Genomic DNA, 25,885 nt, shown 5'->3' on the forward strand with positions numbered 1-25,885 from the left:
ATAGAATCATTGAATAAATTTAATTGTCTTGAGGGCCCCAGGATGACCCATAAAAGATGAATAATGAGCCCAAGTGAGTAGTCTTTTTCCGAGATTAGGAGCAATGAAAGTTTTACCAGGTGAAGGCACTGGGACAGGAGAAATTTTAGTTGATAAAAAGGACGCTGGACCTACAATGGCCTGTCTTCCTGCTTGATCATTAGCTTAAAAAGTACTGAGAGATCGAGAAAGAGCATACGCTTTCTTATTCAGAGTACCTGCTTGATAAGTGAGTTTGAAATTAAATTGGGTGAAGAAAAGAGCCTATCTTACCTGACATGGATTAAGATATTGAGCGGTTTGGAGATAGAGAACATTCTTATTGTCTGTGTTTACTATGATGGGATATTGAGCACCCTCCAAGAGATATCTCCATTCTTCAAATGCAAACTTGCTGGTGAGCAATTCTTACTCTCCAATAGCATAATTCTACTCAGCAGGTAGGAATCTCCAAGAAATATCCACCAGGATGGACTTTCTTATCTTCGTAGACCTGCGACACCACCCCGACAGTTTCTGAGGATGCGTCCACCTCCACTTGGAATGGTAGACTCAAATCAGGCTGGTGGAGAATGGGTGCAGACATAAAAGCATGTTTTATTTAAGAGAAGGCTTTGGTTGCTTTAGGGGCCCAATTTGAAGGATTAGCTCCCTTACATGTCATTGCTGTGATGCGTGCCACAATCGAATAATAATTTTTCATAAAATTAGCAAAACCAAGGAAGCGCTGAATTCTTTTGAGAGTAGAAGGAACCAAACAGTCTCGAATGGCTTGGACTTTAGTGGGATCCATTTATAACTCGGATCCCGAAAAGATGTAACCGAGAAACAGGATAGATATTACAATATAAACGATTTTTCCTCAGAAGGGTTAACATCTCCATAACTTGGACACGATGAGACTCCAGATCTCTCGAGAATATCAGGATATCATCCAAGTATGCCACCAGACATTTATAAAGCAGATCTCAAAATAGTTCATATAGCTCTGATAAAAGCGGCAGGGGCGTTACACAGTCCAAAAGGCATTATAAGGTACTCGTAATGCCCATCCCGAGTATTAAAGGCCATTTTCAATTTGTCTCCTGAACGAATGCAAGTTAAATTATAGGCTCCTCGTAGATCTAGTTTTGTGAAAACTGTGGCCCCCTTCACTCGATCGAACAATTCGGGAATTAACGGGAGTGGGTACCGATTCTTGATGGTGATTTTGCTGAGTCCACGATAATCTATGCACGGACGCGGGCCATCGTCCTTCTCTTTGACAAAAAAGAATCCCGCTCCTGCGGGAGAGAAAGACGGTTGAATAAAGCCTTTGGATAAATTCTCTTGTATATATTCCATCATGGCCTGTGTCTCAGGAATAGACAAAGGATAAATTCGACCCCCTGGGAGGTGTTTTACTCGGCACTAAGTCAATTAGGCAAAGTGAGTAACAGACGCTACTGTGCGGTGTAATGTGAGTAACGGGCGCTACTGTGCGGTGTAATGTGACTAACTGATGCTACTGTGTTGTGTAATGTGAGTAACGGACGCTACTGTGCAGTGTAATGTGACTAATGAATGCTACTGTGTGGTGTAATGTGACTAATTGATGCTACTGTGTAGTGTCATTTGAACTGGTACTATTCTGTGTCCATGCCCCTATTTTTGCCTTCCACACGCACTGCCCTATTTTAAGTGGAGAGGGGGTACCAATTTTATATTTGTCACAGAGCACCGAAATGTCTAGTTACGGCACTGAATACAAGTACAACACAGGGTAAGCAGGGGAGGCATACATCCTGTCAAACTCCTGAGATTTTATATAAAAACAAATAGAATAATACAAAGAAGTTATTTATAGCATAAACATCTTCTTTGTTTATTGTAATCCTTTTTAGAGTTAACACTCACCAGCTTTGCGGAGGTCCCTGGAGCTGAAGGGAGATGAGAGATGAGGCAGCAATAGCTCTGCCTCGGTTCTACAGTCAGACACTGCTCTGCAGAGCTGGGGGCGGGGCCACACCACAGGCAGTAATGTTGCACAGAAAGGGAGCTAGTAGATGCATGCCTCAGTGTGGGGACGGGCTTTGTGCACTGATGGACCCTTGGATGTGTCATGTGACTGTAGTCAGAGTTCAGTCAGCAGCAGCAAGAGAAGACACAGGGATGCAGGTACGAGACTCAATGGTCACTGTAGCTGAGTGAGCAAGGGTGGGACACGGCAGAGCAAGGTCCACTGAATTGGCGCTCAGGGGACAGACTGACACAGAGAGATACTCACTCCTTGATTCTCTTCACTTTGCGGTGATGTTCTACAGCTCCTATGGGTCAAAACAAAACAGCCTAGCTACGCTAACCTCAAACTACCCTAACTCTTTGGGGCCGAACTAACTGGCTTTCCTGCGGTGGCCAAAGCTATAACACGAGGTTAGGTAAACAGTAGCTGGCAATAACAGATACTAGTCCTAGCTAATGATTAATAACTTCAGACATTACAATAATAACATTTAGAATACAATATGCAATACAATAACAATAAACTAGAGCATACAGTGACCCAATTAAATCAAGGAGAAGAATATTCCCCTGGTATTCCTAGTGGACAGAGCCAGCCGGCTCTATCTATAAAATGCGTCTAGCAAGCACTCTGGGGTCTTTTAAAGAACCCGGGGAGGCAGGAAGTGAACAGCCGTTCACTTTGGAATTAGGAGAGTGTGTGGAACTGGGCCACTCTTCCACACTCTTCCCAATCAGACGCCCTATCTGACCTGCTGTGACAGGATCAGACCATGAGAGTACGCCGGAGTAACCTGTGCCTGTTTTCCTAGGTAGAAGCACGCTGAAGATTGATTGACCCTAAATATTCCCAGCCAGGCAGAAATGAAATTATTTAGGCCTATGGCCCAACCTGGCACTTGTATCACCGCACAGGCCTTTTGGCCTGCCTACTTGTAAATAAAATATGACTAGGGCCTAGCGCCCTCTACTGGGAGCTCAGGCCTAATGCCTGTATTTACCCACGGGCCTAGTGCCCGCCTACTTGGCCACAAGTGACATTGGCCTAATGTCAAGATCACTACACATTAACAGGGTCCCCTTCTCCTAACTAGCACTCAGGCCTAGTGCCTGTGTTATTATTATCCCACAGGCCTAGTGCCTGCCTAACTGATGATCAGTAATCTTGACCTAATGCACAAACAAAATGGCGGACACAGTACTCCAACTTATCCCCAGGCTTATTGCCTGTTTATGCCCACAGGCCTAATGCCTCGCGCCCCGGTGGTCTAGGGGGGAGTTATAGGAGGCTGGTGAGGGCCCAGGACCACCTACCAGAACCGTTTTGAGAGGCTGCAGCGGGAAGCTTTGTCAGCTCTTTTTCATCCCACACGCTGCAGCACCCTCCACCGGTCTTCTCCCGCTGGTGGCTCTTCTTCCACCGCTGCTGAATCTTCTCCCGCCGCCACCGCGTCTTCTTCCGCCGCTGGTTCTTCTCCCTCTTCTGAAGCTCTCCTCTGCTCCCACTCCGGCGCTTGACTGAGCTCCACTGCCTCTCAGCGTCTAATATAAGATGCTGGGAGGAAGCAGAGCTATTACGTGGTGGGCTCCTATTGGTCCACCGCTGCAAGCGCTGATTGGCTCGTCGTGACGGCTTCCCATTGGACACCAACCCGTGAGCTGGGATTGGCTCGCGGTTGGCGCCAGATTTGAAAGAAATCCTGGGCGCTGATTCGAGGAATTTGAATGCTCTCGGATCCAAACTCCTCCATAGCTGCCCAACGAGAACCGTCGCTGGGACCAACAGCCGCATTGGGGTATGTAACCCCCACCACAGCCTGCCTTACTCCCCCCCCCCCCCCCCTGTTTGTTCTTTGTAGTCCCTACAAAGGAAGACTGTGACCAGATAAAGTCAGGGTCAGCATACCGGGGATCAGGAACACCATGGCTGAAGCGCTTGGAATGTCTAGGCAGAGGAGATACCGCTGGACTGGGGACTCCAACATCCTGGAACGTGTTGCCTTTAGGTGGATCTACCGGTACCCACCAATCTTCGTCAAAGCCAACCGCTCCAGGTGATCATGGCGGTACCGTCTTTTCCTCAGGTGAAGGGGCAGTACCCAGAATGTAGGTATCTTCCCTCTCCACAGCCTCAGGAAACAAGCAAGGACGCAACATGTCACAATGAATAGTCCTCAACCGACCTGTTCCATCTGTTGCTTCTACTTGGTAAACCGGGCCCTCCTCGGGTAGGCGTCTTAAGACAATATGGGGCATCTCCTCCGACCTCCCGGACAGCTTTCCGCCCGGCCGGGTCATGCGGACAAGTATCCGCTGTCATATGTCAAATGATTCAGCTCCTCGAGTTCTAGTGAGCACATGGGTATGATCGGCTATCATCCTCCAAGCCACGTCATGAGCCACTTTTACGCGCTGCTGATGTTCTGCGACCCAATCCGCTGCCACTGAACCTCCTTCTTCCCGTAGTTCGGATAATTGCAGGTCTTGTGCTTCCCGTCCTGGGTGGCCAAACAGAAAAAAAGAAGGGAGAGTAACTGGTGGTGCTGTGAACTCTGTTGATATATGTCCATACCAACTCTGCTACATGTTCTGGCCATCTCCGTCTCTTGGTGTCTTCCAAGGTCCGCAGAATTTGGAGCAGGTCTGATTGAAATGTTCGCAGGCACCATTCCCCTGTGGGTGATACTGAGTGGTATGGGACTTATGCATCCCATACAATCGACAGAGTTGCTCCATAAGTTTTCCTTGGAAGCAGGCCCCTTGGTTCGAATATATTCTTTCGAGGCACCCAAACTGTCAGATGAAATGCTTGACAATGACCTTGGACCTTGGTAGCGGACTCTGCATTCTGATCTTTGGTAGGGACCACAACCATGAACTTAGTGAAGTGGTCTGTCATGACCAAAGCATATTAATGTCCACTAACTGGATTCCCCAATGAGAACGTAATCAATCATCAACAGCTCCAGGGGACGACTAGTCCAGATGGTCTGTACAGGTGCATGCTGTTTATGCGGTCTGACAACTCCACATCGTCGACACTCCCGCCACACCTTGTCCACTGAGGCCAACAGATAAGGAGCAAAGAACTGATGCTGTAGCCACTGGAAGGTTTTTCCCCATCATAAATGCGCTCCACTATCATGCGCCTCTGTCACCAAAGTCTGGAGCATTGCTCCTGGCACCACAATCTGTTCCACCATCCTGAGCTCATGATTCAGGTACACCTGCCGACGCAGCGTTCCAGTGCAGACCATTAGTTGGTCCAAACTTCGTAGCACTTTCCGACAATAGAGAGTCAGATGACTCCTCTCCCACCAGCTAGGCCAGTGTCCCTTCTGCTTCCACTGCCGGATGGCACGCAGTCCTGGATCACAATGCTGTAATGATGCCCACTCTTGTTCAGAACTGCACACTCGAATACTTGTTGCTCGTTCGTGGTTACAGGATGTCTAACTCTGGTCAAATCAGGGACTTCTATACTCTCGCTCTCTTCAACCCCTGGGGTCAGAGGCATCTGTACAGGGAATTGCGACAATGCATCCGCATTCCCGTTGTTCTTACTCAGTCGATAGTGTATCTTATAGCTGAACTTCGCCAACCGAGCACCCAATGCTGTTCCAAAGCACTCAGTTTCATGGTTTCCAAATAGGCCAGGGGATTGTTATCTGTATAGATGTCCACATGAGCAGTCGTCAAGTATTTTGCAAACTTCTCAGTCACTGCCCAGACTACAGCCAGCAGTTCCAATTTGAAGGAACTATAATTATCCAGGTTCCTCTTAGTCTCTCTCAAACTCCGGCTGCCATAGAAAATCACCCGTTCTTGGCCGTCTTGTACTTGCGAAAGTACTGCCCCTAATCCCTGTAAACTGCCATCGGTGCAGAGAAGAAAAGATTTTTCAAAGTCTGCATATCCAGGAACCGGTAGCTCGGTGAGCATCCTCTGCAGATGTCGGAACGCTACTGTCTGAGTCTTTTTGGTAGTGGGCACTCCCGGAGCAGAGCATGCAGTGGTTCAGCGATCCTGGCAAAATCTTTGATACTCCATCGGTAGTAACCGACCAATCCTAAGAAGGCACGCAGTTCAGTGATAGTAGTGGGCATCTTCCACTCCTGTATGTCTGCAATCTTGCTAGGTATAGGACAGACCCCTTCTCTGGATACAACATATCACAGATATTCCAAGCTTGATTTCAGAAGATTACATTTCCGGGGCTTGAGCTTGAGCCTGTACTTCTCCAGGTGCTGTAGTACCAAATACAGGCATGTCATATGCTCTTTCAGAGTGGAGGCAAACAAGTTAATATCATCCAGATATATCAGTAGAGCTTCAAAATTCAAGTCCCCCAAACACCTCTCCATCATCCGCTGGAAAGTAGCCGGAGCATTAGTGAGTCCAAATCGCATGTGCAGGAACTCAAACATTCCCATCGGTGTTGTGAAGGCGGTCTTTTCTTGATCCTGCGTGGCAAACGACTTTTGCAAATATATGCTGGCCAAGTCCAAGGTGGAAAAATACTGGGCATTCCCTAGAGTCTCCAAGGACTCCTCTATCCTAGGCAACAGATAGGCATCACGAACGGTACAGCTGTTTAACCGCCCGTAATCCATGCAGACCCGGATGGAACCATCCTTCTTCCGCGCTAACACAATGGGAGCAGCCCATGGGCTTTTACTCTCACTAATTACTTGATTTTCCAGCATCTGCCGCAACATCTTCTTCACTTCTTGACAGAATTTTGGAGGAATAAGTCGATATCTCTCATGAATAGGGAGACTATCTCCAGTGCGAATCTCATGCAGCAAATCTTCAGTATACCCGAAGTCCTCCTCATGCCGGGAGAACACCTTCCGCCTCCTCCATAGCATACGCTCCAGTTTTTGCACCATAGCTGGGACACACTCGTCCAGACATCCGTCTGTTCCCGTATTATACTGCCGCTCCAATCCGTACTGGGTTCTTCATCTTCCCCCAGGCTCACTGCCATCAACCATGACCCTTGTTCTTCAGCATGAAGTAAGACTTGCCTTCCCCCCCAAACACTATCTCACCTTGAACCCATCCAGTCGCTAATGGGTATGCACCTTGAGGGGAAGAATAATCTCCTGACGGGGAGGTAAATCTGTCTGCTGCCGATGACTGGTCCGAATAGACCCCAGGGACTCTCCCAACATTCCAGCCTTACATATTCTTCCCACCTGCTGAAATGCCTGTTGCCCCGGGCGTTGGACACCCAACTCTTTCCAATACTGCGGACCATTCTCCTGGAACAAAATCTGATTGAGGGCCTGCAGGACATTCATTCCGATTATTAACGGCCCATGACTCAAGCCTGAACTTCCCACGACCAGGATTCCTTTCTTTCCCACTTCTCGTCCACAGATCACGATTTCCATCCATACCACTCCGACAACCGGAATAGGGAGATTATTGGCGGCTGTAAGAGTAACCCAACTTTCCAACACAGAATCCTTCAGATGAGAATAGTGTTCCAGGAAGCAAGCCTCAAACATGGGGGTAAATTTACTAAGATGGGAGTTCTATTCAAGATGGGATGTTGCCTATAGCAACCAATCAGATTCCAGGTATTATCTTCTAGAAGGTGCTAGATAAATGAGAAGTAGAACCTGATTGGTTGCCATGGGCAACATCCCATCTTAAATAGAACTCCCATTTTAGTAAATTTACCCCATGGTGGTCACTTGCGAGCCAATATCCAACAGTCACTTCTGCTCTTTTCCCCCAAGACATCCAACCACAACGGGACACTCACGCAAAATATCAGCTGAATCCACTATAGCTGTACCTCCTCCATCCATCTCCCCCACGGGTGGTCCCGTAACCGCAAGGGATTCTAGTTTAATGAAGAACCCTGCCTCGGCTCGATACATTCCCGGGGCGATATGTTCAAACCGGTTACAGTGATAGCAACTAGGGTTTCTGATTTCCCTAGGACGAGCGCCACCGACATTGGCTCTTGGTTCTCCTTGCATCCTACGTGGTGCCCGGTCTTCGGACCCCCCATGGCCCCTCTGTTGATGAACCTCTTCCCGCAACTGGAAGATCTCCTCTTTCATCTCTAGAGTGACTTTGGAGAATGCCGCCTTAAGGTCTTGATTGCAGGCCTCCAAGGAATTCGGTTCTCTGCTGGCCACAGGGGCCGATACCGGCATTAACCATTGTGAGGCCATGGCATAAGTTCCAAAATTGGCGTCCCGATCCCTAGCGACGGCCTCAACTTGAACTTGACGGAAGGTAATTTTTTTGTCCTTGGCGATCTTATCCAACAGGATCTGGCGAATGGGGATGCTTCTTATGCCTAGAACAAACCGATCCCTCAGCATCATGCTCAGGTTTTCCAGTGCTCCCAGACCTTCAGGGTCGCGCCTACAGATCTCTCCTAGCATCTCTTGAAGCGCGTTCGCGAACTGGGGTACAGACTCATCTTCTCTCTGAAACCGGTTGAACAACTGCTGTCGCAGAGTCCCATCGGACGAGGTGTTGCCAAAGACACCATCAAGGATCATGAGCACCTCATCTAATGTTTTCCTCTCATCTTCTGGAACAAGGATGACGGACCACCAGGCTTCTCCATGCAGCGTATTTAATGTCAGTTGTAGTTGCTTCTCTGAAGGCACCCCATACAGCTGGATGATTCCGTTTAGCCTCTTTTTCCAGTTCTCCAGCGGCATATTCTGACAATCATACCGGGACGTATGCGTCAATGACGGTCCAAAATTGAATTTTCTACACACTTTCGGGGAATGCTCGTCCGTGTCTGCTATCCTGCCGAATACGCCAAATGTAAGGGTGCATAAGGGTTACGCCCTTAGGCAGTACTCACTGGCCCACGGAAGCCGGAACAACAAGTGTCTGTTCACACTGGGAGGATGGGAATACTGTAGTGACGGCTGTAGGGAAACAAAATGGACTGTGAATTGCAAGCTGTGCTGAGGTTAAGCTATGATGGAGTGCCGTTGGCATTCCCCAGGTGGCTGCGGGTTTCACTGATTCTGTGAAAATCATCACTGGCACTTTGCGGTGCATACGCATGTGCAGTTAGGCCCTGATCGCCTGCTGTGTGAAAACGCACAGCAGCGATCAGGTCTGAATGACACCCACATTGCGGACTGTGTGAACAAATGCATTCAAATGTATGTGTTCAACTTAAAATCCCGTCGTCCTGTCATCCGACTCAACCGCAGCATGCTGCAGTTGGATCCGGTGGCTGCGGCACCACCGCATATGTGTAAACGGCCGCATAGGAGTCCTTGTGCAGACTCGTTCCGGCCAAGCGAATCCTGCTGAATGGGATCCACTAAAACGCTAAGTATGGCCCCAGACTTATTTTTTGTGTTTAGTCACACGTAATAATATGTACAGTACATTTTTAAACATAAGTCTACTGCTTAAGCAAAATGAATGTTCCATGCTGACTCTAAATTTCTTCTCATTTCATTTTGATAAATTAACTGGGAAAATCCTTATGTGTTGCCAATTTAATTAATCAAGAAGTGGTTTCAGAAATGTAATATTGCCTAGACCGGCCAAATAAACAAATAATGAAGAATCTTCTCTTCTCTCTCTAGAGATTGACAGAAAAAAATTTAAGCGCATAAGTACTGATTTTCAATTTCAGTAAAAGCATTTATGTTTTAATGCCAGACTCAGCTGACCAAAACGTAAAGTTGGCTGTACAGTGGGGGTCATTCCGAGTTGATCGCTCGCTAGCTATTTTTTGCAGCGCTGCGATCAGATAGTCGCCGCCTATGGGGAAGTGTATTCTAGCTTTGCAAGTGTGCGAACGCTTGTGCAGCTGAGCGGTACAAAAAAGTTTTGTGCAGTTTCTGAGTAGGTCTGAACTTACTCAGCCGCTGCGATCACTTCAGCCTGTCCGGTCCCGGAATTGACGTCAGACACCCGCCCTGCAAACACTTGGACACGCCTGTGTTTTTCCAACCACTCCCTGAAAACGGTCAGTTGACACCCATAAACGCCTTCTTCCTATCAGCCGTCTTGTGATCGGCTTTGCAAATGGATTCTTCGTTAAATCCATCGCCCAGCACCGATCCGCTTTGTACCTGTACAAAGCGCCAGCGCAATGCGGTGCATACGCATGCGCAGTTTTGCCAAGTTTTGACCTGATCGCAGCGCTGCAAAAAATAGCTAGCATGCGATCAGGTCGGAATGACCCCCAATGTCCAGAGCCGGCCCTAGCCAATATGATGCCCTAGGCAAGATTTTGGCTGGTGCCCCCTAGCACCACCGCTGGTTCCGCCTCTGACTTTGCACCTCTTTCCCAGCACCATCACCCCTCATCCATAGCAGTCCTTATTTTGGGGTTTGTACCTCCTATGTTTTAAATAGGAACAGTTCGCACATTTGGCGCTCAGCCCAAAAAGCGGTGTGTTTTTGCTGGTAAGGGGCATGGCCACACAATAGTAACCCCAATTCCAATTACGCTACACAGTACTGCAACTTTATTCACATTTGATCATGCGATAGTGTCCATAATTCATATTACATCCCACAGTAGTACCACTTTACCTTATAAACGTTACTCCTCACAGGAGAGCCCCTTATTCACATTACATCACACTGAATTGCTCCTTATTCACATTACACCACACCCTATTGCTCTTTATTCACATTAGACAACACAGTAGTGCCCTTTCTATATGCAACGCCACATAGTAGAGCACCTTATACACATAATGCCACACAGTAATGTCCCTTACACATATGAGACACATTATTAATGTCCTTATAAACATAATGTGCCTTACACATTATGACAACCTTTATCAATGCCCTTTCACACGTAATGTCCCTTACACATATGCCGCACATTATTAATGCCCTTATACACATAATGACACACATAGTGCCCCCCACACATTTGCTGCACTTTATTAGTGCCCCTATACACATAATGACACACATACAGTAGTACCCTGTTAGACATATGCCGCTCATTATTAATGCCCTTATACACATAATGGCACACATAGTGCCCCTTACACATATGCTACACATTATTAATGCATTTTTACATGACACACATAATGCTGATTACACATATTCCGAACACTACTGCACAACCAACCTACTCACATGCACACAACACTCACACTGCCATGAATACTGTGACCCCTGCCTCTGCTTGGATACAGATGTGTCCTCATAAATCTTGCCTCAGTGCTAACGTCGGGCACATTTTTTTTATGAAAATGCATCTAATTTGTATTGCTATGTGGCTAGGATGCACAAGCAGCTTCTGCTGATTAAAATGATATGCAGCATACCTATATACTGTGCGATACTGTGGCTGTATCTGCATATGAAATGCTACACACAGAATATAGGCATGCCGCATATCATTTTAATCAGCAGAAGCTGCTGATGCCCCTAGGCATATCAAATGCCCTAGGCAATTGCCTAGTTTGCCTATGCTTATGGCCGGCTCTGCCAATGTCTTTTCTAGTTCATCGGGTGGATCTCTGTCAGATTTGGCCATAACTATACATATTTGTGATCCAGCCTTTCATCTTTTTGTATTTCTGTTGTTGGCCATCCATATGTAGCATCCACCGAGTTCGACATCTGATAGTTACCATTGCCATCTTTTATGTTTCAACCTATATCAAAAGCTGACAGCAACACGGCATTGCCCTCCAAGTGGTACATGCGTGTCATGTCCTTTTTTTGGGGCGGCCGGATGACATCAACTGCGTTTCTTGCGACGGGAAATATGGAAGCGGTGCGTCTGTATACGCACTCTGGCTGAATATACAGGAGTCGACCTCTATTTGCCGCCTTCTGCTATGCGATCGCAATTGAATTGCGACTGCATCGCTAAGTGGCGCTACACATGCTAGCCGGCCCCCAGCATGCAATTTTGGGGGTTATTCAGAGATAGACACATATCTCTGCATCCGCAGCAAGATCTGTGTGCATCTCCTCACATGCTGAGGGCCACCCAGCACTAGAGATGAGCGCCTGAAATTTTTCGGGTTTTGTGTTTTGGTTTTGGGTTCGGTTCCGCGGCCGTGTTTTGGGTTCGACCGCGTTTTGGCAAAACCTCACCGAATTTTTTTTGTCGGATTCGGGTGTGTTTTGGATTCGGGTGTTTTTTTCAAAAAACCCTAAAAAACAGCTTAAATCATAGAATTTGGGGGTCATTTTGATCCCATATTATTATTAACCTCAAAAACCATAATTTCCACTCATTTTCAGTCTATTCTGAATACCTCACACCTCACAATATTATTTTTAGTCCTAAAATTTGCACCGAGGTCGCTGGATGACTAAGCTAAGCGACCCTAGTGGCCGACACAAACACCTGGCCCATCTAGGAGTGGCACTGCAGTGTCACGCAGGATGGCCCTTCCAAAAAACACTCCCCAAACAGCACATGACGCAAAGAAAAAAAGAGGTGCAATGAGGTAGCTGTGTGACTAAGCTCAGCGACCCAAGTGCCCGACACAAACACCTGGCCCATCTAGGAGTGGCACTGCAGTGTCACGCAGGATGTCCCTTCCAAAAAACCCTCCCCAAACAGCACATGACGCAAAGAAAAAAAGAGGCGCAATGAGGTAGCTGTGTGAGTAAGATTAGCGACCCTAGTGGCCGACACAAACACCGGGCCCATCTAGGAGTGGCACTGCAGTGTCACGCAGGATGTCCCTTCCAAAAAACCCTCCCCAAACAGCACATGACGCAAAGAAAAATAAAAGAAAAAAGAGGTGCAAGATGGAATTGTCCTTGGGCCCTCCCACCCACCCTTATGTTGTATAAACAGGACATGCACACTTTAACCAACCCATCATTTCAGTGACAGGGTCTGCCACACGACTGTGACTGATATGACGGGTTGGTTTGGACCCCCACCAAAAAAGAAGCAATTAATCTCTCCTTGCACAAACTGGCTCTACAGAGGCAAGATGTCCACCTCATCATCATCCTCCGATATATCACCGTGTACATCCCCCTCCTCACAGATTATCAATTCGTCCCCACTGGAATCCACCATCTCAGCTCCCTGTGTACTTTGTGGAGGCAATTGCTGCTGGTCAATGTCTCCGCGGAGGAATTGATTATAATTCATTTTAATGAACATCATCTTCTCCACATTTTCTGGATGTAACCTCGTACGCCGATTGCTGACAAGGTGAGCGGCGGCACTAAACACTCTTTCGGAGTACACACTTGTGGGAGGGCAACTTAGGTAGAATAAAGCCAGTTTGTGCAAGGGCCTCCAAATTGCCTCTTTTTCCTGCCAGTATAAGTACGGACTGTGTGACGTGCCTACTTGGATGCGGTCACTCATATAATCCTCCACCATTCTTTCAATGTTGAGAGAATCATATGCAGTGACAGTAGACGACATGTCCGTAATCGTTGTCAGGTCCTTCAGTCCGGACCAGATGTCAGCATCAGCAGTCGCTCCAGACTGCCCTGCATCACCGCCAGCGGGTGGGCTCGGAATTCTGAGCCTTTTCCTCGCACCCCCAGTTGCGGGAGAATGTGAAGGAGGAGATGTTGACAGGTCGCGTTCCGCTTGACTTGACAATTTTGTCACCAGCAGGTCTTTGCACCCCAGCAGACTTGTGTCTGCCGGAAAGAGAGATCCAAGGTAGGTTTTAAATCTAGGATCGAGCACGGTGGCCAAAATGTAGTGCTCTGATTTACACAGATTGACCACCCGTGAATCCTTGTTAAGCGAATTAAGGGCTGCATCCACAAGTCCCACATGCCTAGCGGAATCGCTCCCTTTTAGCTCCTTCTTTAATGCCTCCAGCTTCTTCTGCAAAAGCCTGATGAGGGGAATGACCTGACTCAGGCTGGCAGTGTCTGAACTGACTTCACGTGTGGCAAGTTCAAAGGGCATCAGAACCTTGCACAACGTTGAAATCATTCTCCACTGCACTTGAGACAGGTGCATTCCACCTCCTATATCGTGCTCAATTGTATAGGCTTGAATGGCCTTTTGCTGCTCCTCCAACCTCTGAAGCATATAGAGGGTTGAATTCCACCTCGTTACCACTTCTTGCTTCAGATGATGGCAGGGCAGGTTCAGTAGTTTTTGGTGGTGCTCCAGTCTTCTGGCCACCGACAGCATCTCTTGCACGCCCCTGTCGTTTTTTAAAAAATTCTGCACCACCAAATTCAAGGTATGTGCAAAACATGGGACGTGCTGGAATTTGCCCATATTTAATGCACACACAATATTGCTGGCGTTGTCCGATGCCACAAATCCACAGGAGAGTCCAATTGGGGTAAGCCATTCTGCGATGATCTTCCTCAGTTGCCGTAAGAGGTTTTCAGCTGTGTGCGTATTCTGGAAAGCGGTGATACAAAGCGTAGCCTGCCTAGGAAAGAGTTGGCGTTTGCGAGATGCTGCTACTGGTGCCGCCGCTGCTGTTCTTGCGGCGGGAGTCCATACATCTACCCAGTGGGCTGTCACAGTCATATAGTCCTGACCCTGCCCTGCTCCACTTGTCCACATGTCCGTGGTTAAGTGGACATTGGGTACAACTGCATTTTTTAGGACACTGGTGAGTCTTTTTCTGACGTCCGTGTACATTCTCGGTATCGCCTGCCTACAGAAGTGGAACCTAGATGGTATTTGGTAACGGGGGCACACTGCCTCAATAAATTGTCTAGTTCCCTGTGAACTAACGGCGGATACCGGACGCACGTCTAACACCAACATAGTTGTCAAGGACTCAGTTATCCGCTTTGCAACAGGATGACTGCTGTGATATTTCATCTTCCTCGCAAAGGACTGTTGGACAGTCAATTGCTTACTGGAAGTAGTACAAGTGGGCTTACGACTTCCCCTCTGGGATGACCATCGACTCCCAGCAGCAACAACAGCAGCGCCAGCAGCAGTAGGCGTTACACGCAAGGATGCATCGGAGGAATCCCAGGCAGGAGAGGACTCGTCAGAATTGCCAGTGACATGGCCTGCAGGACTATTGGCATTCCTGGGGAAGGAGGAAATTGACACTGAGGGAGTTGGTGGGGTGGTTTGCGTGAGCTTGGTTACAAGAGGAAGGGATTTACTGGTCAGTGGACTGCTTCCGCTGTCGGCCCAAGTTTTTGAACTTGTCACTGACTTATTATGAATGCGCTGCAGGTGACGTATAAGGGAGGATGTTCCGAGGTGGTTAACGTCCTTACCCCTACTTATTACAGCTTGACAAAGGGAACACACGGCTTGACACCTGTTGTCCGCATTTCTGGTGAAATACTTCCACACCGAAGAGCTGATTTTTTTGGTATTTTCACCAGGCATGTCAACGGCCCTATTCCTCCCACGGACAACAGGTGTCTCCCCGGGTGCCTGACTTAAACAAACCACCTCACCATCAGAATCCTCCTGGTCAATTTCCTCCCCAGCGCCAGCAACACCCATATCCTCCTCATCCTGGTGTACTTCAACACTGACATCTTCAATCTGACTATCAGGAACTGGACTGCGGGTGCTCCTTCCAGGACTTGCAGGGGGCGTGCAAATGGTGGAAGGCGCATGCTCTTCACGTCCAGTGTTGGGAAGGTCAGGCATCGCAACCGACACAATTGGACTCTCCTTGTGGATTTGGGATTTCGAAGAACGCACAGTTCTTTGCGGTGCTACTGCTTTTGCCAGCTTGAGTCTTTTCATTTTTCTAGCGAGAGGCTGAGTGCCTCCATCCTCATGTGAAGCTGAACCACTAGCCATGAACATAGGCCAGGGCCTCAGCCGTTCCTTGCCACTCCGTGTGGTAAATGGCATATTGGCAAGTTTACGCTTCTCCTCCGACAATTTTATTTTAGGTTTTGGAGTCCTTTTTTTACTGATATTTGGTGTTTTGGATTTGACATGCTCTGTACTATGACATTGGGCATCGGCCTTGGCAGACGACGTTGCTGGCATTTCATCGTCTCGGCCATGACTAGTGGCAGCAGCTTCAGCACGAGGTGGAAGTGGATCTTGATCTTTCCCTAATTTTGGAACCTCAACATTTTTGTTCTCCATATTTTAATAGGCACAACTAAAAGGCACCTCAGGTAAACAATGGAGATGGATGGATACTAGTATACAATTATGGATGGACTGCCGAGTGCCGACACAGAGGTAGCTACAGCCGTGGACTACCGTACTGTACTGTGTCTGCTGCTAATATAGACTGGTTGATAAAGAGATGTAGTAGTAGTATGTATGTATAAAGAAGAAAGAAAAAAAAACCACGGGTAGGTGGTATACAATTATGGACGGACTGCCGAGTGCCGACACAGAGGTAGCTACAGCCGTGGACTACCGTACTGTACTGTGTCTGCTGCTAATATAGACTGGTTGATAAAGAGATGTAGTAGTAGTATGTATGTATAAAGAAGAAAGAAAAAAAAACCACGGGTAGGTGGTATACAATTATGGACGGACTGCCCAGTGCCGACACAGAGGTAGCTACAGCCGTGGACTACCGTACTGTACTGTGTCTGCTGCTAATATAGACTGGTTGATAAAGAGATGTAGTAGTAGTATGTATGTATAAAGAAGAAAGAAAAAAAAACCACGGGTAGGTGGTATACAATTATGGACGGACTGCCGAGTGCCGACACAGAGGTAGCTACAGCCGTGGACTACCGTACTGTACTGTGTCTGCTGCTAATATAGACTGGTTGATAAAGAGATGTAGTAGTAGTATGTATGTATAAAGAAGAAAGAAAAAAAAACCACGGGTAGGTGGTATACAATTATGGACGGACTGCCCAGTGCCGACACAGAGGTAGCTACAGCCGTGGACTACCGTACTGTACTGTGTCTGCTGCTAATATAGACTGGTTGATAAAGAGATGTAGTAGTAGTATGTATGTATAAAGAAGAAAGAAAAAAAACCCACGGGTAGGTGGTATACAATTATGGACGGACTGCCGAGTGCCGACACAGAGGTAGCTACAGCCGTGGACTTCCGTACTGTACTGTGTCTGCTGCTAATATAGACTGGTTGATAAAGAGATGTAGTAGTAGTATGTATGTATAAAGAAGAAAGAAAAAAAAACCACGGGTAGGTGGTATACAATTATGGACGGACTGCCCAGTGCCGACACAGAGGTAGCTACAGCCGTGGACTACCGTACTGTACTGTGTCTGCTGCTAATATAGACTGGTTGATAAAGAGATGTAGTAGTAGTAGTATGTATGTATAAAGAAGAAAGAAAAAAAAAACCACGGGTAGGTGGTATACAATTATGGACGGACTGCCGAGTGCCGACACAGAGGTAGCTACAGCCGTGGACTACCGTACTGTACTGTGTCTGCTGCTAATATAGACTGGTTGATAAAGAGATGTAGTAGTAGTATGTATGTATAAAGAAGAAAGAAAAAAAAACCACGGGTAGGTGGTATACAATTATGGACGGACTGCCGAGTGCCGACACAGAGGTAGCTACAGCCGTGAACTACCGTACTGTGTCTGCTGCGACTGGATGATAAATAATGATATAAAAAATATATATATATCACTACTGCAGCCGGACAGGTATATATTATATAATGACGGACCTGCTGGACACTGTCTGTCAGCAGAATGAGTTTTTTATAGAATAAAAAAAAAAACACCACACAAGTGAAGTCACACGACGAGTGTTTAACTTTTTCAGGCAATCACAATATACTATACTATACTACTAACTATACTGGTGGTCAGTGTGGTCAGGTCACTGGTCAGTCACACTGGCAGTGGCACTCCTGCAGCAAAAGTGTGCACTGTTTAATTTTAATAATAATATGTACTCCTGGCTCCTGCTATAACCTATAACTGGCACTGCAGTGCTCCCCAGTCTCCCCCACAATTATAAGATGTGTGAGCTGAGCACAGTCAGATACGAGTGTTTAACTTTTTCAGGCAATCACAATATAGTATACTATACTACTAACTATACTGGTGGTCAGTGTGGTCAGGTCACTGGTCAGTCACACTGGCAGTGGCACTCCTGCAGCAAAAGTGTGCACTGTTTAATTTGAATAATAATATGTACTCCTGGCTCCTGCTATAACCTATAACTGGCACTGCAGTGCTCCCCAGTCTCCCCCACAATTATAAGATGTGTGAGCTGAGCACAGTCAGATATATACATAGATGATGCAGCACACTGGGCTGAGCAGTACACACAGATATGGTATGTGACTGAGTCACTGTGTATCGTTTTTTTCAGGCAGAGAACGGATATATTAAATAAAACTGCACTGTCTGGTGGTCACTGTGGTCAGTCACTAGTAAACTCTGCACTCTCTACAGTTCTACAGTACTCCTAAGCTCCAGTAAATCAGGTCAATCTCTCTCTCTCTCTCTTCTAATCTAAATGGAGAGGACGCCAGCCACGTCCTCTCCCTATCAATCTCAATGCACGTGTGAAAATGGCGGCGACGCGCGGCTCCTTATATAGAATCCGAGTCTCGCGAGAATCCGACAGCGTCATGATGACGTTCGGGCGCGCTCGGGTTAACCGAGCAAGGCGGGAAGATCCGAGTCACTCGGACCCGTGAAAAAAAACATGAAGTTCGTGCGGGTTCGGATTCAGAGAAACCGAACCCGCTCATCTCTACCCAGCACAGGATAAGATGGCCCAGCATGTGTGTCGCTGCCTCATGGTGCGTACGCAATTGAATTGCGGACACATCGATTTAATGTGGACCCCTGCCTGTGCAGCCTGGCTGCACTGGCAGCTAGGTCCGCCTCCATTTTTTTATCGGAGAGGCTGCATGTGACATGTTTCACTTCGGTTTTGGCAGCCACACCCGCAAAATGCCACCCCCGAATGCCCGTCACTGTCAATCACCTTGCGGCCGCATCGGCTGTAAGGAGAAGGGTTGCGCACGTGTACTGCAGCCAGTGTGCGTGCGCAGACCAGATGGATGCGCTCGCTGTGTACAGATGCGGGGCTGTATCCACCTCTGAATTGCCCCCTTTATCAGCAGCAGTATTTGCTATTTTAGCAAAAACTGCGACCAACTCTGAATAGCCCTTTCCAAACTATATTTAGAATATTTTAAGCCACTTACAAAACTGTACACTAGTGGTTTCCAAACGCGGCCCTCACGGCACCCCAACAGTCCAGGTTTTAAGAATATCCATGCTTAGACACAGGTGACTTAATTAGTACCGCAGTCTGTTTGATTATACCATCTGTGCACAAGCAGGGATATCCTTAAAACGTGGGCTGTTAAAGTGCCTTGAGGACCGTGTTTGGGAACCACTGTATACATAGAAACAATTTTAAGACACAACACAATATAAAAGATGCCCTGTACAGCTGCTGGACTCAGGGCAGGCTGCATTAATGGGTACATTGACCTAGAGTTGAAATTAATCTGGGACATCTCGTGAGAAGCAGAGGAGGTGTGTCCAGTGCTGTGTGGGTGTGGCCAGTGCCATGTGTGCATGTACACCCCAACGCTATCCCAATTTCTACCTAAATATGTAACAGTAGAAAAATTGCATAATTTTGTGAGAAAATAGAAATACAGGCCCTCATTCCGAGTTGTTCGCTCGGTAAATTTCATTGCATCGCAGCGATTTTCCGCTTATTGCGCATGCGCAATGTCCGCACTGCGACTGCACCAAGTAAATTTGCTATGAAGTTAGGATTTTTACTCACGGCTTTTTCTTCGCTCAGGCGATCGTAGTGTGATTGACAGGAAATGGGTGTTTCTGGGCGGAAACAGGCCGTTTTATGGGCGTGTGGGAAAAAACGCTACCGTTTCCGGAAAAAACGCAGGAGTGGCCGGAGAAACGGAGGAGTGTCTGGGCGAACGCTGGGAGTGTTTGTGACGTCAAACCAGGAACGACAAGCACTGAACTGATCGCAGATGCCGAGTAAGTCTGAAGCTACTCAGAAACTGCTACGAGGTGTGTAATCGCAATATTGCGAATACATCGTTCGCAATTTTAAGATGCTAAGATTCACTCCCAGTAGGCGGCGGCTTAGCGTGAGCAATTCTGCTAAAATCGCCTTGCGAGCGAACAACTCGGAATGACCTCCACAATTTCAATGCATATGTTTTACTTACGACTGTGTGGCCAGTGGAGCAGCTGGACAACACCATGCTGTCTTGATGATGGGCCTATTTTTATGGAGCAATAGTCCCTGTCGCTCCATTGTTAATTGAGCCCTGTAACCAACAGAGATTTAATACTACTATAGTTGGGAACATGATGTACATATTAGTGGCGCTGCTTACACATTTCCTGATCCCTTGTCCTAAGAGGGGGTGTAACAGAAAGCCTATACAGGCAACATTCTAGATAATGTTGTAGGTATTATCTGTCCAAAAAGATACTGTATACTATTAGGGATGTTCTGGGGGATACAATGTGCTGCCTGAGATAAAATGTTATTGTGAAATGGTTAAAATGTGTGATAAATTTATGATGCTATGACCTATAGCGCAGTATTGGAATAAGTGTGTGTGTTGGGGGGAGGGGGGTAAGAACATGTGAGAAAACAGTATGTAAAATGTGGTTCTACATTTCTCTGTACAATTTACATCTCCCTACTGGAATCCACTATTACAGGTTCCTCTGTACTGTGACGTAATTGCCAGTAATCAGGGGCGGAACTCCCGGAGACAGCGGAGTCCGTTGCCGCCGGGCTCCTTGCCCTGAAGGGGGCACGGCACTTGCTCCGTTGTCCCCCGTTCCGTCCACACATGATTCATTTCTGTAGTGTAGTGCAGCAGGTGCTGCTAGAGGAGCCGAGCGAGCGCAGCGCCTATCAGCATCAGCGGCGCTCACTCCTCGTCTCTGTGTTCTCTGCTGCTGTGCTCTGGCCTGGGTCGCGGGTGTCACGTGACATCCTTCAGCGACTCAGCCGCTGCCCGCCAGGACACATACTGTAGCAGCAGCCGCCAGGAGACAGTGCGCAGTGGGGAAAAGCGAGGCTGTTCCAGTCAGGAGCGTGGACTCCTGAAAACTGTACCCGATGTAAGTGCAAGCCATTTGGGAGAGGGGGAACATGTGAGGGAGATGACAGTACACCTGCTGCTGTCACCGCTCACAGGGTCGTTTAACTAAGCCTATGCCTGACTCTGCCTCCCCTCTCTCCTGTCCTGTTCCCATCCCTGCCACCTCTGTGTTGGCCCTGTCTCCCCTCTCTCCTGTCCCTCTCACCCCTGTCCTTTACCTGCACCTATGTACTTGCCCTGCCTACCCTCTCTCCTGTCACCCTTGTCCTGTACCTGTCACCTCTGTGTTGGCCCTGCCTCCCCACTCTCCTGTCACCCCTGTCCTGTACTTGTCACCTCTTACCGGCCCTGTCATCTCTCTCAGCTGACACTTCTGTTCTGACCTTGTCCCCTCTGTCCAGTCCCTGTCATCCATGTCCTGACCCTGTCACACCTGTGCTGGCCCTGTCACCCTTATTTCCTACCCCTGTACTGTCCCGTCCCTGCCACCTCTGTGCTGGCCCTGTCTCCCCTCTTTCCTGTCCTGTTCCCATCCCTGCCACCTCTGTGCTGGCCCAGTCTCCCCTCTTTCCTGTTACTGTCACCTCTGTGCTGCTGGCCTTGTCATCTCTCTCAGCTGACACTTCTGTTCTGACCCTGTCCCCTCTGTCCAGTCCCTGTCACATCTGTGCTGGCCCTGTCACCCCTCTTTCCTACCCCTGTACTGTCCCATCCCTGCCACCTCTGTCACTGTCACCCCTGTCCTATCCCTGTCACCTCTGTGCTGCTGGTCTTATCATCTCTCTCTGCTGACCCTTCAGTTCTGTGCCCTCTGTTCAGTCCCTGCCATCCCTGTCCTGACCCTGCTAACCGTCTCTCCTATCCCTTCAGTTCTGTCCTGGTACTTCTGTCCTGGTTCTGCCCATGTCACCTCTTTCCTGTCCTGTCCCCTTCCCCTCTGTCCTGGTCCTATCACCTCTCTCTTGTCTCTGTCACCTCTATCTTGGTCCTGTCAGTTTTGTTCTTCCCCACTGGACTGTCCCTGTCCTCGCTGTATTGGCCCTGTCACCTCTGTCCTGTCCCTGACACCCTTCTCTCCTGTCCCCTCTATTCTGTCATGGCCCTGTCATCCCTGTACTCTCCCTGTCCCCTCTGTCATGGTCCTGTCACCCGTCTTTCCTGGCCCTCTGTTTCGTCCTGGCCCTGTCACCTCTGTCCTGTGCCTGTCCCCTCTGTCTTAGTCTGTCCTGGCCCCACTGGTCTTTCCCTTTTATCTCAGTACTGTCCCTGATACCTCTGTCCTGGCACTTTTTTTGAGGGTTGGGGGCACCAAACTCTAACTTGCCTCCGGGCGACGGGGATGAACTTACGCCACTGCCAGTAATGGTCTTCCTCGTGAAATTTGTAGTTAGGAACATCATCTTTTCCACATTCTGAGGAAGTAGCCTCCTATGGCGATCACTGACAAGGTTCCCGGCTGTGCTAAAAACTCTTTCAGAGTACACACTGGACGGTGGGCAGATTTTAATGCAAAGCCAGTTTGTACAAGGGCCTCTAAATTGCCATTTTTTCCTCCCAGAACTCAAGGGGACTGTCTGACATGCCTATTTGTACGCTGTCATTAAAATAATTGAATATTGACCATTTTAGATGGAGTCACAGTAGAGATATCACTAATTTTGGGCAATTCTTTTAGACCCAACCAGATGTCAAAATGTTGTGTTGTTGACTCTTCTACATCACTGGTGGGTCCGTTGGGAAAGCTCAGTTTTTTCCTTAGCAACACCAGTTTCTGCAGAAACTGAAGGAGGAGACGTAGACTTCGTGTCACATGCCGCTTGACATGACAACTTGCATTTCTTAGGAGCTGTGTCCCGTGCAAAGATACAGTACAATGTACAAATTAAACCTTGTATCAAATCCGGCCACCAAAATATAGTTATCCGATTTCAAGATATTGATGACACTTGGATCCTGGCGAAGCAAATAAAGGACTTGATCTACAAGTCCGATAAACTTAGCGGAATCTCTTTGTTTAATCTCATCCTTCATTTTCATGAGCTGCTTTTCCAAAAGTCTGATTAGAGGAATCACCTGACTTCAGCGGGCAGTCTTTGAACTCACTTTACAGGTGACTACTTCGAATGGTTTCAGCACCCTGTACAACACAAAAATTATTCTCCAGTGCGTGGGAGTAAGGTACATTCCTCATACTCTTCCTACAGGTGTAGCCAGGCTCAACGTTGCCGCAATGCATACACACATGCATACGCATCACAGAAATTACTATCTGTGCCTATTCTCAGCCGCGACCTGTCAATGCAATGCGTATGGATTGCAGGTGCGAATATGCGCATGCCAGTGTGTGCATGGATCGTGACAACCTAGACGCACCCGCGACTAGGTGCAGCCACAATGAGTGTGGCTATATCTGTATGTCATGGCTCGTTGTGTAGCTTTGAATGGCTTTTTGCTTTTCCTTCATCCACTGAAGCAATTAAAGGGTGGAATTCCACCTTCTTACTACCTCTTGCTTCAGCTGATGGCATGGCAAACTGAACTTTTCTTGAATGTGCTGCAAAATGCTGAAAAATGTCTCAAATTTTTTCAGGCCAGTGATTACATCTCCTGCATGCGTCTGTCAATTCTTTAAAAAATCTTCATCACCAAATTGATTGTGTGAGCAAAGCATGGGATGTGTTGGAATTCCCCCAGCTGTAATGCTCTCACAATATTTGTGGCATTAAAAAAAATCACAAATCCTGTGGAAAGTCCAAGCGGGGTAAGCCATTTTGCAATGACATCTCCTAGCTTTTCTAAGAAGTTGTTACTGGCTCTTAGTAAAGCTGGTGATACAGAGAGTAGCCTGCCTCTGAATGAGCTAGCGTTTATTAGATGCTGCTGCTGTTCCTGCTGCTGAAGGCAATTCACTCACCCAGTGGGTAGTGAGGACAGAGGACCTCAATTAACTGTATAAAGCTACTGCATTAATGGTGGATATTGGATGCAGATCTAATACAAGCATATCGGTCATGGCGTAAGTGATCCAGCCGTGCAACTAAGTGACAGCTCTCATAAGGGCCGGCTCCATGCACGTTCCAATAGAGCGGCCGAACAGGGCGGCACACTTAATGGGCGCCGCTAGCTCTCACCGCCATATTGGAGCCTGGAGCCGTCCCTACAGCAGCAGCGTCCGCCTCCTAGAAGATGTGCACTGCATCACAGCACTCCATGTAAGTAACCCCCATCCCCGCTAACCTACCCTGGCCCGTGAGCCAATCAGAGCTCGCGGTCCGGCAGCTGAGGCTCCTGATTGGCTGCTGCACTGCAAGCTTTGATTGGCTCGCGAACTGGCGCCTAATTGCAGCTAGACACCACCGTGGCCGTCGGAGACTGAGGGGCAGGAGAGGTGCACGCTGCGCTCTTCTCCCCGCCCTCAAGAACAGACAGCAGTGTGGTGAGCAGCACTTGGGGGGTGGGGGTGGTGGCATATCATGTGTACTGTATCTGGCATTGGGGGCATATCTGGCACTGCATTGGGGACCTGTCTGGCACTGTGTGGGGACATGTGTATCTGGCACGGGGGCATATCTGGCACTATGTGGAGACATGTGTATCTGGCATTGGGGGCATATCTGGCACGGTGGGGTCACGTGTATCTGGCACTGGGGGCATATATCCATCTGGCACTGGGGGTATATATGTAACTGGCACTTTGGGTGCATATATGTATCTGGCACTGGGGGCATATATGTATCTGGCACTGTGGGGCATATATGTATCTGGCACTGGGGGTGTATATGTGTCTGGCACTGGGGTCATACATGTATCTGGCACTGTGGGGCATATATATATCTGGCACTGTAGGGACATGTGTATCTGGCACTGCTGGGGGGCATATCATGTGTATCTGGCACTGCTGCGGGTCATATTATGTCTATTTGGCACTGCTGCGTGGCATTTCATGTGTATCTGGCACTGCTGGGAGGCATATCATGTGTATCTGGCACTGCTGGGGGGCATATCATGTTTATCTGGCACTGCTGGGGGGCATATCATGTCTCTCTGGCAATGCTGCGGGGCATATCATGTGTATTTGGCATTGCTGGGTGGGCATATCATGTGTATCTGGCATGCTGGGGGCATATTATGTGTATCTGGCACTGCTGTGGGGCATATCATGTCTATTTGGCACTACTGATGGGCATATCATGTCTATCTGGCACTGCTGGGGGGCATAACATGTCTATCTGGCACTGCTGTGGGGCATAACATGTCTATATGGCACTGCTGGGGGGCATATCATGTCTATCTAGCACTGTTAGGGGGCATATCATGTCTATCTGGCATTGCACTACTGGGGTCATTATATGTATCTGGCACTATACTGGAGACATTATGTGTAAGGAACACTACTGTGGCTGTTATGTGTAAGGCTGCTAATTGTGTGTGCAGAGAGGGTGTGAAAATATATTTATTTATAGTTTGACAATATGAAGTTGCAATGCCACGCCCACTTTTCCAGGAGCGCGCGCGCCTTCGGCATGCGCATGGGGGGGCTTCGAAATTTTCTTGCTCAGGGTGCTAGTAGGCCTGGAGCCGGCCTGGCTTACTTGCTCTTGCAAAGAATTGTTTAACAGTCAATTGTTTTTTGAGACTACAAGTAGTCTTCTTGATCCCCTTCTGGAATGAAGATACACCCCTAGCAGCAGCAGGCCTAGCACTCAAGGATTCTTCTGAGGAATCCTGGATAGGGGAGGAATCAGTTTGTCTTATCAAACTGGACTCAGGACTACTTCCAATCATTAATGAGATTGTTGATGAAGGCGTTGGTGTTGTAAATGGCAGGTGCATGGATCTAGCTGAGAGAAGGGAGCTAGTTGACGCTGGACTGCTTGTTGGTACTAACTT

The sequence above is a fragment of the Pseudophryne corroboree genome, chromosome 7, assembly GCF_028390025.1.
Source record: "Pseudophryne corroboree isolate aPseCor3 chromosome 7, aPseCor3.hap2, whole genome shotgun sequence".
Lineage (NCBI taxonomy): Eukaryota > Metazoa > Chordata > Amphibia > Anura > Myobatrachidae > Pseudophryne > Pseudophryne corroboree.